General features: G+C 34.9%; 1 long non-coding RNA gene and 1 other non-coding gene across 4 annotated transcripts in view; one reads left to right on the forward strand and one right to left on the reverse strand.

The window, feature by feature from the left end:
- Positions 1 to 4,940, reverse strand: part of LOC117723211 (uncharacterized) — a 41,968-nt gene extending 37,028 nt beyond the window's left edge. For 2 of the 3 annotated variants that reach the window (XR_004608638.2, XR_004608639.2), the window contains exon 1: positions 4,565 to 4,940. This is a non-coding gene — a long non-coding RNA (uncharacterized LOC117723211). Of the gene's footprint in view, positions 1 to 267; positions 339 to 4,564 lie in introns of all 3 variants that reach the window. The other variant, XR_004608637.2, reaches the window with a different exon arrangement.
- A 6,403-nt stretch (positions 4,941 to 11,343) lies between these two features.
- On the forward strand, positions 11,344 to 11,462 carry LOC117723622 (5S ribosomal RNA). Its single transcript, XR_004608722.1, has one exon. It is a non-coding gene; the product is annotated as a 5S ribosomal RNA (ribosomal RNA).
- The last annotated feature ends 277 nt before the right edge of the window (positions 11,463 to 11,739 follow it).

Here is an 11,739-nt window from a genome sequence, read left to right on the forward strand (position 1 = left end):
CAAAATAATTTTGATGCTTTCCATCTTTTTTTGTTTAGTTTCATTTTGTGAATCAGTCTTGCTGTATAGATAGGCTGCCTACTCCTTTATGTGTCAGGATTACAGGCATGAGCCATCATGACTGACTTGCATGTCTTCACTATAGCAAGGCCTTAAGCATCCAGAAGTTGGCAACTCCTGGATTTCCATTGGGCGGTGACTGTGCTTAGTGCCTGTAAATCATAAATCTCACACAGACCTTTTTTCATGTTCCATTCACAAACTTACTTATGCACTTTTTGTTGCCAAGAATGTTTTCCCACACTGTTTTCCAGGCTTTCCCATGTTTCATACAGGGTCTGCAGTAACAAAGGGAAAGCTTAGATGGAAAAAAAAATACAAAGAAATACGACTCAGATATTATCTGCCAGAGATTATGCATTCTTTCATAGGTCAGTGGAATGACTCACTAGTTGTCTATGAGACAGGATTTTCTCACGGGAAAGATGAGAACTTCACCAATATTCATGAATGCATGCATGTGCATGTGTCTTAGCTTATAGAAGGCTATAAGTCCATATTCATAAATAGCTTATTTTTTGTTTTGTTTCTTTGAGTAGACCTGGATATCCTGGTATTTGCTCCCTAGACCAGCTTGTTCTCAAACTCAGAAATCTGCCAGCCTCTGCCTCCTAAGTGCTAGGGTTAAAGGTGTGCGCCACCATTCCCTCAGTAAATAGCTTGATGATGTATTCATTATTACTTTGTTCCCAGTGCCACAAAGAGGTTCAAGCCAAGGAAGTCCTTGCTGTCAAATGAAGCCTCCAAGAGAAGCATTCCTGTGTAAAATCTTCCCATGAAGGCCACAAAATATACCATAGAAAGTACCCTCACACCTCCTAGTGACAATACCCTCTTACACCTACAGTTTGAAATTTCATTTATACTCCATCCTTAATTGGGGTCCTATCCTTATAACCTAAAAAGAAGGTCACTCAACATGTCAAGACATTTTGTCTAATAGAGACCAGGTTACTTAAGACAAATATCTTCACACCATCTATAATGAGCCCAGCCTTCCATAGTTTGTATTTCTTATGAATTCATATAAGACCAAAAACATGAAGGTAATCTCCAGTTTATGTACAAGTTTGTCAACAATTAGAGACCTATATTTGCATATTTATTTCCAATATATTTGTTCAAGAATGGTATGACTTATGTGGCATAGGCTGATACAAAAGGAAGGCTGTGAAGATGCACAGTAGCCAAGATCAAGTCCTGGTCCAGTCATGTCGATCAGTGCTGAGAACCATAATCTACCTCTAACCTTTTATATCTAAAATAGAGATTTCATATCTACAATAGATTCTATGATGATTATATGGACAGGAAGCAGCCTTCAATATATTTATCAAGTATTACTCAACTTATAAGAGCTCAAAACTGTTTTTTTCATTAATTAATTTAAAAGTGAAATACTGCAAAGAAAGTCTTGTTTTAGTTTCGTAGTAGAAAGAAATCTGGACTCAGTGCATGTTCAAAAACAGAGAATCAATTCTTGTCAGAGAAGAGGGAGGGTTAGTTCTAAGTGAACACTAGGTCAGCAGGTTTGTAGGTTTTCTGAAAACTTTCTTATCTATTTCCAGGGGTACATATCATCCTTAGATGAGCATGGCTTAGTGCAATTCTTTGGTTAAGATGTACTTATTACATGTTTTCAACATGTCTCTTACAGAATCAAATAGAATACTCTCTGCTCCCAAATTATCCTCAAGTAGTTAGAAATGCATGAAATGTATTTATAATGATTTCATAAAAGCTTGAGAAACTCTTCACTAATGGGGAAAAATAAAATTGTTAAAACCCAATGTACAATAAATAATCAGAAAAATGTAAACTGACAGCATACAATTCCTTCCTGCTCTACAAAGCTCATCAATGATTTTTTTTAAAGGTAGTACCAGTTCACTCATCAGAAATATCAACACAAACTCTGCCTCTATCCTTAAGTTGTTTTTTCTTTGCAATAATGTTCTTTGGGGGTATGCAGAAGGGTAGATTCTCCTAAGAAAATGTCACTGACTGACATTTAGAAGCAATACTGTTTCTGGTTATGAATCTTCCTCTGCTTTGGCTCCATCTTAACAAGAAAGAAAGAAACAAAGCATAGGGGAAAGGTGACAAATGGTATTCACTTAAAAAAATAAGAAGAGACAGGAAGAGTTGTTCTTGAAATGAAATGGGCTAGTCAGCTACTTTTGCAAAGAAACACCAGGTAGGGGCAATAACAATTCAGAACCAAACCATGTACCTCATATTTTTTCTTTTCTCCAAAGTCTTACCTAGGGAAAATGCTATAATCTTTTCTAACTTTGAAATGTGGAAACTGAGGCACATATTTAGAAGGAAAAATGAGTGTGTGGGAAAAGGAGCAAAGGCAATAATTTAAATTTAACTGCTAACAGTTAGACCAGGTGGTGACTGTCATTAACCCTAGCACTTAGGAATTAGAGCCAGGTGGAGGTAGGTGCATCCCAAGTTTCAGGTTTGTCTCAGCTTCATAGAAAATCTAAAGCCAACTTGATCTATATGAGATTGTGCCTGGAGAAACAGAAAAAATATCAATAAAGTTTAAACAAACCACATTTAGGTCGAGCACGTACCCAGCTCTTACTTTTCCTTTAAATATAAAAGAACCTCGTATAGACAAGAACTTCTACACAACAGTCAGCATGGTGAGAGGAACAAGCATTCCCAGGTTCTCCAGGTGACCTCAGCCTTGGTACTATGAGGTATGTACTGGGTGTGAGTTTCTGCCTTACCCTTTTCACATTTAGTGGAAAACTCAGTAGTGGAAGAAAAGTGAAGTGACATCTGACTTGGCTTGGATGGGATGTTTCTCATTGCCATGATGAACAGTTACCATTGCCCAAGCTTTCAAATTATGAGTCTGTTGGGTTTTGTCAAATTGTTGTCAGAGAAGTAGCAAGGTTAGAGTCCAGTGTCTTGACACAGAAATAATTAAATGAAAAGAGATGGTTGTATATACTCCTTAGAGTGATGTTTGAATCATGTGACAATTGTTGAGGTCATAAGTGTACCTAGCCCGCAGTATTTTCTTGTTTCCCCTTGGTTGTTAAGGCAAGTGAGTGATTGTTACAGGCATCAGTGGATCAAGAAAGCAATAGACCACGCTGTTGAACATCATATTTAATTTTTAAAGATCATCCTGAGAAATGAATGGAAAAATGTTTTTGCATTTGCAATAGAGCAGAAAACAAGGCAATTATGGATATCCAGAACTGACGATAATCACCAGTCACGGGCAAAGAATTACAGCAGCAGCCACTGAGACGCAAGTAGATGAAGTTTGGATTAGAGCTCCAATCCATCTTAGATGATTGGAGATTTGCAGACTACTCTCTGGTTACTTCGGTAGAATAACGCAATATGGGACTGAGGAAAGAGGTGTTTCATAAGGTTTCCAAAGACAAATATCAGGAAAGGCAACTTCCAGGAATATTTTCTCATCAACACTGCCATCATTGCCAACAGCAGCAAAAACCTCTACAAGTGTACAGTGTATATTTAAAGAATACTTAAAATAATCATTTGCAAGAGATTGTAATATACTAGGAACTGTTCATATGTTATCTGTTTTGTACTTAATAGGAGCAATCATAGATTTAAAATAACAACAGATGATAGACAAATTAAATGCCTCTGAATTGAAAGATTCTCAAGTGCCTGTGATATAAACCTAAAGACATATACAGAAAGCACGATGCCTTAAGGAGCTGATATGTGTTGCATGATTTGTATACCTTGTCTCTTTTTATCCTTAAAACAGCCTATGCATCAGATATCTTTCACAGAGTTGGAGAAATCAGCCAGCCCCTAAACATGTGGCTTTAAATGGCAGAGTTGCATATGATGTCCTGGATTTCCTGAGTCTGCCAGACACTATGAAGGAAACCAGGCAAGTCCCTTATAATCATAGATGCGAATTCTGAGGTTCAGACTCTCAGTCTTAGGTGAAAATCAATGGTCAAAGTCTTGCCTAATTACCCAGCCTTTTTCTTTCAACAATGCCTGAATTTATTCATTGTGGTCATTTGTTGTACATAATCATCAGCAACCTGGCAGGTAAACTGCTAATTATTTTGTTTGTATTATAAACAAATAGAAGTGCCTGTCTGCAAAGTGACAAATGAGACCTGATCAGCAGAGAAACAATTGTTTCTGGCTTACAAACTCCCAGGAGTGGAAGGAACAGTGGCTTAATGGATGAGCAACTGCAAAATGAAGAAATTACATTTGTGCAGTTTCTTTAGAAATAGAAAGCAATTCATTGGCCCTAATTTCTTAGCAATGTATGAGTTAGACTTTGCTATGAGGAAACACACACACACAGACACACACACACACACACACAGAGAGACACAGACACAGACACACACACACACACACACACACACACAAATGCTCACTCCTTTTTCATAATTGCTCCATATATTAGAGTGGCCCTGAAAAAGACCAGCATAAGGTACCCTCCAGGAAAGCATGAATTCAAGAGACTCACCCTCAATCCTGTAGCCTGAGAACAAGAGTTCCAAGACCAACTCAAACATTTCTCACAAGCCTCCTCAAGCTTTCAGATTATGTGTAAAGTTCATAAAGCCAGAGGTGGGTGTCAAGCAGATCTGAATATGAATCCAGGATCTTCTCTTAAGGAACATTTCATTTTGCAACAAATGATTTGCCACTTATCAGCTAAAGCATCTCTTTTTTATAAAAGAGGTCTAAACTTCGTACTTTTTGTTCAAGATCCTTGTAGGAACTCCTTAAAATAGCAAAGAGCCAAATGGCAAAACCAAACTGCTGACTATGTGGCATGTGCATATGTCTTTCTTGGAGAAGAGACAGAGCAAGCCAGAGAACAGTAGGATGTCCCAGCATTGCCACACCCCAACCAAGACCTTGCTTTTGAACTTTTTAATTTCCCAGATGTTTTTTAAGGGATAAAATTCTGGACAGAAGGATTGAACTGAAGAGCAGAGTAAATACAGCTAAACGGCTTTGTGCAGATTCGGCTCATGCTCTCGTAAGGAGCTTATTCACTCCAGTTAGGAAAACAGGAAGTAATGAGATTAAGGATCTAAAGCTTAAATGAAAACATAATGTCAAATCTAGTCCAAGTAGGATTTGTATTCAGGAAAGAGATTGAAGTACTCAATAAAATTAAAGGAAGATGAGCTGGCCTGAAATAGGTCAGAGGCAAACACTGTACTGTTTTGTATGCTCGCAAAATAATAAGTTAAGAGGACTCATTTAAGAAGCTCAAGACCAAGTAGGAAATATGGGTGTAGAATTTTTATGATACGGGCAATAAAGAGTCACCAGAGTATTTACCACAAGAGAATTCACAGGGAAAAGAAAGAAGGCTTGCATACTTTCTGACTGTGTGGTCCAAGGCATAGAGCATACATTCTCACAACTGCTGATGAAGTTTATCCTCATCTGAAAGAGTTGGAGAGACATGTCCATATCTTCTTTATAGTGAATGATTTCTCTTGTATATCATTTACTACAAAGTTACTCATTCAAAATCTGAAATACTCTATTAACTGTACAACACAATCATAGGACAAAATTTACTCAAGCAGCAAACTTTCAGGTGAAACCTACATGTCAATCAGTAAAAGTCAATGTACAAGCATGTTTTAGAAAAGTGCTGGCATTTACTTTAGAAATAGGTTTCAATTATATGTATGTATATATACATATATATGTATATAATTATAGTTTATACAAAAAGTATTGATTGATTTTAAGTAAGTTAGCCAAGTATTTTATAAATATAAAACCTCTCCTTCTAAGTACAATTGAAAAGCCATATGGAAATATTTTTTTCACTCTCATGATTAATCTGTATATGTGAAATCTGTAATATTTTCTTTTTTATTAATGTAAAAATATCGTTAGTAGTCAGATATACAACATCTCAAATCCCTAGATTTTTCAAAAATATAACAATATTGTTGCTAAATTCAGAAATATGGAATGCATCCTTTTTGTTTGTGTCTTATGCAATTTCATTTAATCAATATATATTATTTATTTTACTTATTCCTAAATAGTATTAAATTTGTGTACTATAATACAATAAAATAATAAAATAATTTCCTGCTCAAATTATTAGTGTAAAGAGAAGCCTGAATTTTATGTCAGTTGTTCACTTTATGTAAATTGCTTATAGTTTCTAAGAAGTTTTATAACATTTTATTATTTGAATATACATATTTGAATCATGTCATTTGAGAATAAGGCTAATATCTTGTTTTCAATATTAAAAACAAGACAATATCATCTGTCTGATTCCAATGGTTTTTATTGCTATTGAGTTCCTACATCTCTGGCCATGATCTTTAGGCGTATGGTATATAGAAGCAATGAAAATCAATCTGCCTGACTTAGCCATGTCAGATGTAAAGCTTTCAGCATTTTTCCCAACAGATAGAAAATAAGAAACCCTTCAGAACATGAAGAGTATATCATGCTAACAATACATTTAAAGTAAGCAACTGTCTTGTCTTACATAGGTTGATAGACTTTTGTTTGCACAGCCTGTATCTCTGGCTCATTTCCAAGTCTTCTTGAATCTCCAGCTTCTCTTGCTCCTCTTTCTGCATTGAAGAATCTGGGTTTTATACAAAGTAATACATGCAAAATTGTTTCCCTAAGAGGCAGATACACTGTAGGCATGAAGTAAATGTTAGCTAATCTGAATCTGAAATTGAATTTGGACCGAAAGAGAAAGAGATATTAAATCGTTTAGTCTGTGGCTTTTATATCTAACTAAATCAAAATACATTTATCTCATGTAGGCTTCCTAAGACATGTTTTATTATGTTTTACAACATCTTTATTTTACTAGCAAGTATTTAATATATAAATACAGATATAAATGTATACACTTTAAAATAGGGAAAGTATTTTTCTTTATTAGATAATACAAAGAAACAGAATAGAATTCAGTATTGATTCACTCACAATGGAAAGTACTGGAAACATCACACAGTTAATTTTACATTCAGCAGGGGAAATTCAGGGAAGAAATTTTTACATGTCTGCAAGTTATTTGAATAGTATTAACACCATTATTAAAGATAAATAGTATGGGTGAGGCTAGGTTTATAAGAAAATATACTATAAATGTTACCAGAGGCAAAATGGCTACTGAAACACATTTCACATAGAGTTACTGGGAAAATCAACATTAGTATATTGACAACTTCTCATTCTAAAAAATAACTACCCCACCCAATTTTAGCATTGTGTACAAGGAAAATGAGAGTCAGCATTTGAGACTTAGACGACAATCCTTAAGTCTTAAAACAGAGACATATATTATTATAGTTTATCAGATGAAAACAGGAATTTTAACTGGGCTTTAAATTAATCATCCTAGTTCTCAATTATAGAAATTCTCTTAATCATAAGGAGCTATTTTCATATACTGATTAATTATTTATTCATTAAATTAAGGTTATAAGCTAGGTAGTTGTCACATGATGTTGCTAGAAACACAGTGCCATGTTTGTCCTGAAATTTAAAAAGTAGCTAAAGTAGATAAGCATTTAGACATGTAAAGATTATAAAATTTCATTTCCACAATCAGTGGAAAAAGCATTACATAATTCTGGTTGAGTAAGAAACAGTATAAAAAACATAGCACATCTTTGGGCAATTTGGTAACAACCATAAAAGCCTGTTGGTTCCATGCCTCCATATTCACAGGTACAAATGCCCATTATTCATAGTCTACTTATTTGAAAGCAAGTTATGCTTCTATATGTTCTTTGAAATTTTTATATGTACATGATTTTCATATAAAATGTGTCTGATTTTATGGACCTTTGTCAATCGACCTGTTAATTCACTATGTGTATTGCATATGGTCATGCCATGACATTAATTTAAAATATTTGAATTTCTGTATCTTTATCTATCAATACAAAAACAAAAAACAACAAAAAAGCTTTTTCTACATTTTTGAAATGGTCTTCTTTCTTCTCTTATAAATTGAAGAATCACACAAGTTATTTCACCAATCCAGTATGTCTTTAAATGAAATTTCTAAAAACAAAACAATTTATTCATCAGACAGTAATTTTTCTAGAGTCTGAGATGCCATGCCCTTGACACTAAGTTTCACTAACCATGAACATGATACTGAACTTGACCTTTGGGTGAAGAGGAAGTTCAAATATTGGTCCTTCAGGTTCTTTTAACTGTGCTGTAAGCAGCCTAGCTACAAAACGTTTCAAAGAACAATTTCACAGAAAATTATGAGCAGTTGCTTACAAGTTGGTTCCAGGAATTGCTTGCTGTCACATTTTAACCTGAAAGTGAAGGGGGAAGAGGAAGTAAGACAATATTCAAATGAGTACCACAGGGAAAGAGAAAGAAGAAAGAGCCAAAATGCAATGACATGCAATGACATTTTTAGAAGTTAACATCTGGCTCCCTTAGTGTATGTAGATAGATGATAGATAGATAGATAGATAGATAGATAGATAGATAGATAGATAGAGAGATAGAGAGATAGAGAGATAGAGAGATAGAAAGATAGATAGTGTGGTCTACTCTACCAAGGAAATGAATTCAACAATTCAACAATGATGAGGTTTATATCTTGGTAAAGTCTATAAGAAGTGCATAAAGCTTTGCAGTCTCAGCAAATGGAATATGCTATTTACATTTTACCTTCACAATCTCACAGTAGGAATACACAGAGGAAAACTGGTTTCCATTGTTTAAGATAGATTTCAGACTTCACAATGTAAAAGTTTAAGTTGAAGACTTTAAGGGAATATGTGGTCTATCTGCCTTTTTATACAGATCGATGTATTTGAAAACTACCTCTTTTTGTGTGAGCTAGGTGTGACATGCTAATTAGGTGTGCAATATCTATTGTCAAATGAGTAGTTGTAACTATGGTGAATGACTACAATATTCTGCAAAAATAACTCCTTAATTGACTCCTGAGACTAGTGATAACATGATTTTAAACAATGTAGAAGATCAGTATATGGAATGAGCTGTTTATAGAACATCCCATAGAATTTTTCTAAGATAATTCAAATGAAATTGTTGACATTAAAAGTGCTAACACAGTTCTGATAAAGTAAAATTTTCAGAAAATTAGATGATGGGTTTCTTGTGCCCATAAAAAAATCATAGTATCCTTGACACTGCTAAATCACCAACCACAAAAATTCTCTTCACATATCCATATCCAGCTAATGCGTCTCCTTTGCAAAAGAGTATTCTTTTGTTCAATTTGTACAGTAGACATCACATATATTAGCCCCATAATGTTATAAAATTCATTGATATTTTCATATATTAATATAATAAAGTTTATCATATGTATTACTCTGTTATCTTCTGTTGCCCTATTTCTACCTCCACATCTCCTTTTTCTTCCCAAATAGCCTCCCCGTCATTTTAAGGTCATATATTAATCTTTTTCTGCTTTATTTGATTTGCTTGTGTGTTTGAGATTAAACACAAGGCCCAGTATAGACACACTGTTTTTCCTATCATTGAACTACTTCAATGTTGGGCCATCTCAGCATCTCCAGGCAACAAACATAACCCTGCTTGTAAATTTACATTAATTCTATTGATTTTCCACAAACTAAGATAAATAAGATGCCATTTACAAGTTATGAAACTACTTTTTTTACTTTTTTTATTTAGAAACCTTTTCCGTCAAGATATTTTCCATATTCCTTATTTTTTTCCAACTTCTCCTCCTTGACTCTCCTCACATCTCAACAAGCCCAACTTCATAATCTTTCCTGTTCTCTTTCAAAATCAAACAACTAAAATAAAAATGAAAACACAAAACCCAATAAGACTTAACAAAAAAAACACACACACACAAACTAGTGGAGTTCATTTTGTGTTAGTAAACGTCTTCTGTGTATAGCAATTTTATTGGAGTATGGTTGATACCATTGTCATCTCATTGAAAAAAAATTGTTTTGTTGCCCATATCCATTGCAAAGAGCTTCATGGGTACAAGTGGGCTCTTTGGTCCATTTTCTCTTATTGGTGCTCGATGTTTTTCCAATTCGACTTGTGGAGATCTTCATGCTATCACAGTCCCTGTGAGTTTATATGTGTATCTTTTGTTGTGTGTACAAAATAATTTTGCTGTGTAATCATCCACAACCTTTGGCTCTTATAATCTTTACACGTCCTCTTCCATATAGATTCCTGAGCTTCAAGGGGGAGGTTTGATAAGGACATCACATAAAGGGCTGAGAGCTACAGAGTCTCTCACTCTGCACATAATTTAATTCTTCATTTCCTGTGTTACAATCCACTGCAAGAAACTTCTTTGTTGGGAGCTGAGTGATGCCTCGACCTGTGGGTATAGCAATTCATTAATAGGAGTCATTTTATTGCTGTTCCTTTAACAGGATAACAGTAGTAGGTTTGGTCTTAGTCTTGGTTTCTTGGCTAATTTAACACTGCCAATAAGATTTAACCTGTTCCTAACACTGCAGGTTTTACTTGGTGTAAACTTTCTGGCTGGAACATTGTCTTCTTAAATTTATTGTGACTCCATGTAAATCTCTTTCATATACATATATATTTTAGAAATCTTCTACAATTGTCCTTTTCCATATGTCTTTTAAAAAGTCTTTAATGTTAGTTGTTCCTCCGTTACCCTATTCTGCCACCGGCTCCTCCTTTATTACCCCTGTTCCTGCTCTCTCTTTTCTTCTTTGCAACATTGTATGTTTCCCCTTATTTCCTTCTATTCAGGTGAACTTTTCTACTTTACAGCACAACCAACTGTATAAATCCTGTGGTTATTTTCTTCTTCCATTTCCATATCACACTGACTGATCTTTTTCCTCTTTCCAAATAGTTTCCCTTCTTTTATAATGCAATTTTTAAAAATACATGGTTATTTATATAAAAAGAAATGCAGGTTTTTTAACTTTTGAAGCTGGTTTGTCTTGCTTATAATCACAATGTTTCCGTAGTTCTGCTAGTGTGAATATTTTCAAAATAAAAATGAATATATAGTTATTTTTATTTTCTACTGGCTTGTATTCTTTTGGGAACATGCCTAGACTTAATATAGGTGGATAATATTTTAGTTCTACTTTTAATGTATTTGAAAAACCTCCCTGCTTGTAGTCATACTGGCTGGATGCGTTTACATTTCTATCAGCAATATATGTGTTTATTTTACTTTGCATGATTGGATCTCTACATGTAGAAAAAAAGACTGAGCTATAGACCTGTATCTCATGTTGTAGAAAAATTAGTTCAGTCTACGGCCATACCACCCTGAACGCGCCCGATCTCGTCTGATCTCAGAAGCTAGGCAGGGTCGGGCCTGGTTAGTACTTGGATGGGAGACTGCCTGGGAATAACGGGTGCTGTAGGCTTTTGGGGCCGGGCGGTGGTGGCGCACACCTTTAATCCCAGCATTTGGGAGGCAGAGGCAGGCGGATTTCTGAGTTCAAGGCCAGCCTGGTCTACAGAGTGAGTTCCAGGACAGCCAGGACTACACAGAGAAACCCTGTCTCAAAAAAAAACCAAACCAAAACAAAACAATACAAAAAAAAAAAAGAAAAATTCAAAATGGAACTAAGACTGTAATGCAAGACACAAAATTTAGATTATGAGAAGAAGACTAGACCTCAGGATATCTCTGTTCATGTA

The sequence above is a fragment of the Arvicanthis niloticus genome, chromosome 18 (genome assembly GCF_011762505.2).
Source record: "Arvicanthis niloticus isolate mArvNil1 chromosome 18, mArvNil1.pat.X, whole genome shotgun sequence".
NCBI classification, from domain to species: domain Eukaryota; kingdom Metazoa; phylum Chordata; class Mammalia; order Rodentia; family Muridae; genus Arvicanthis; species Arvicanthis niloticus.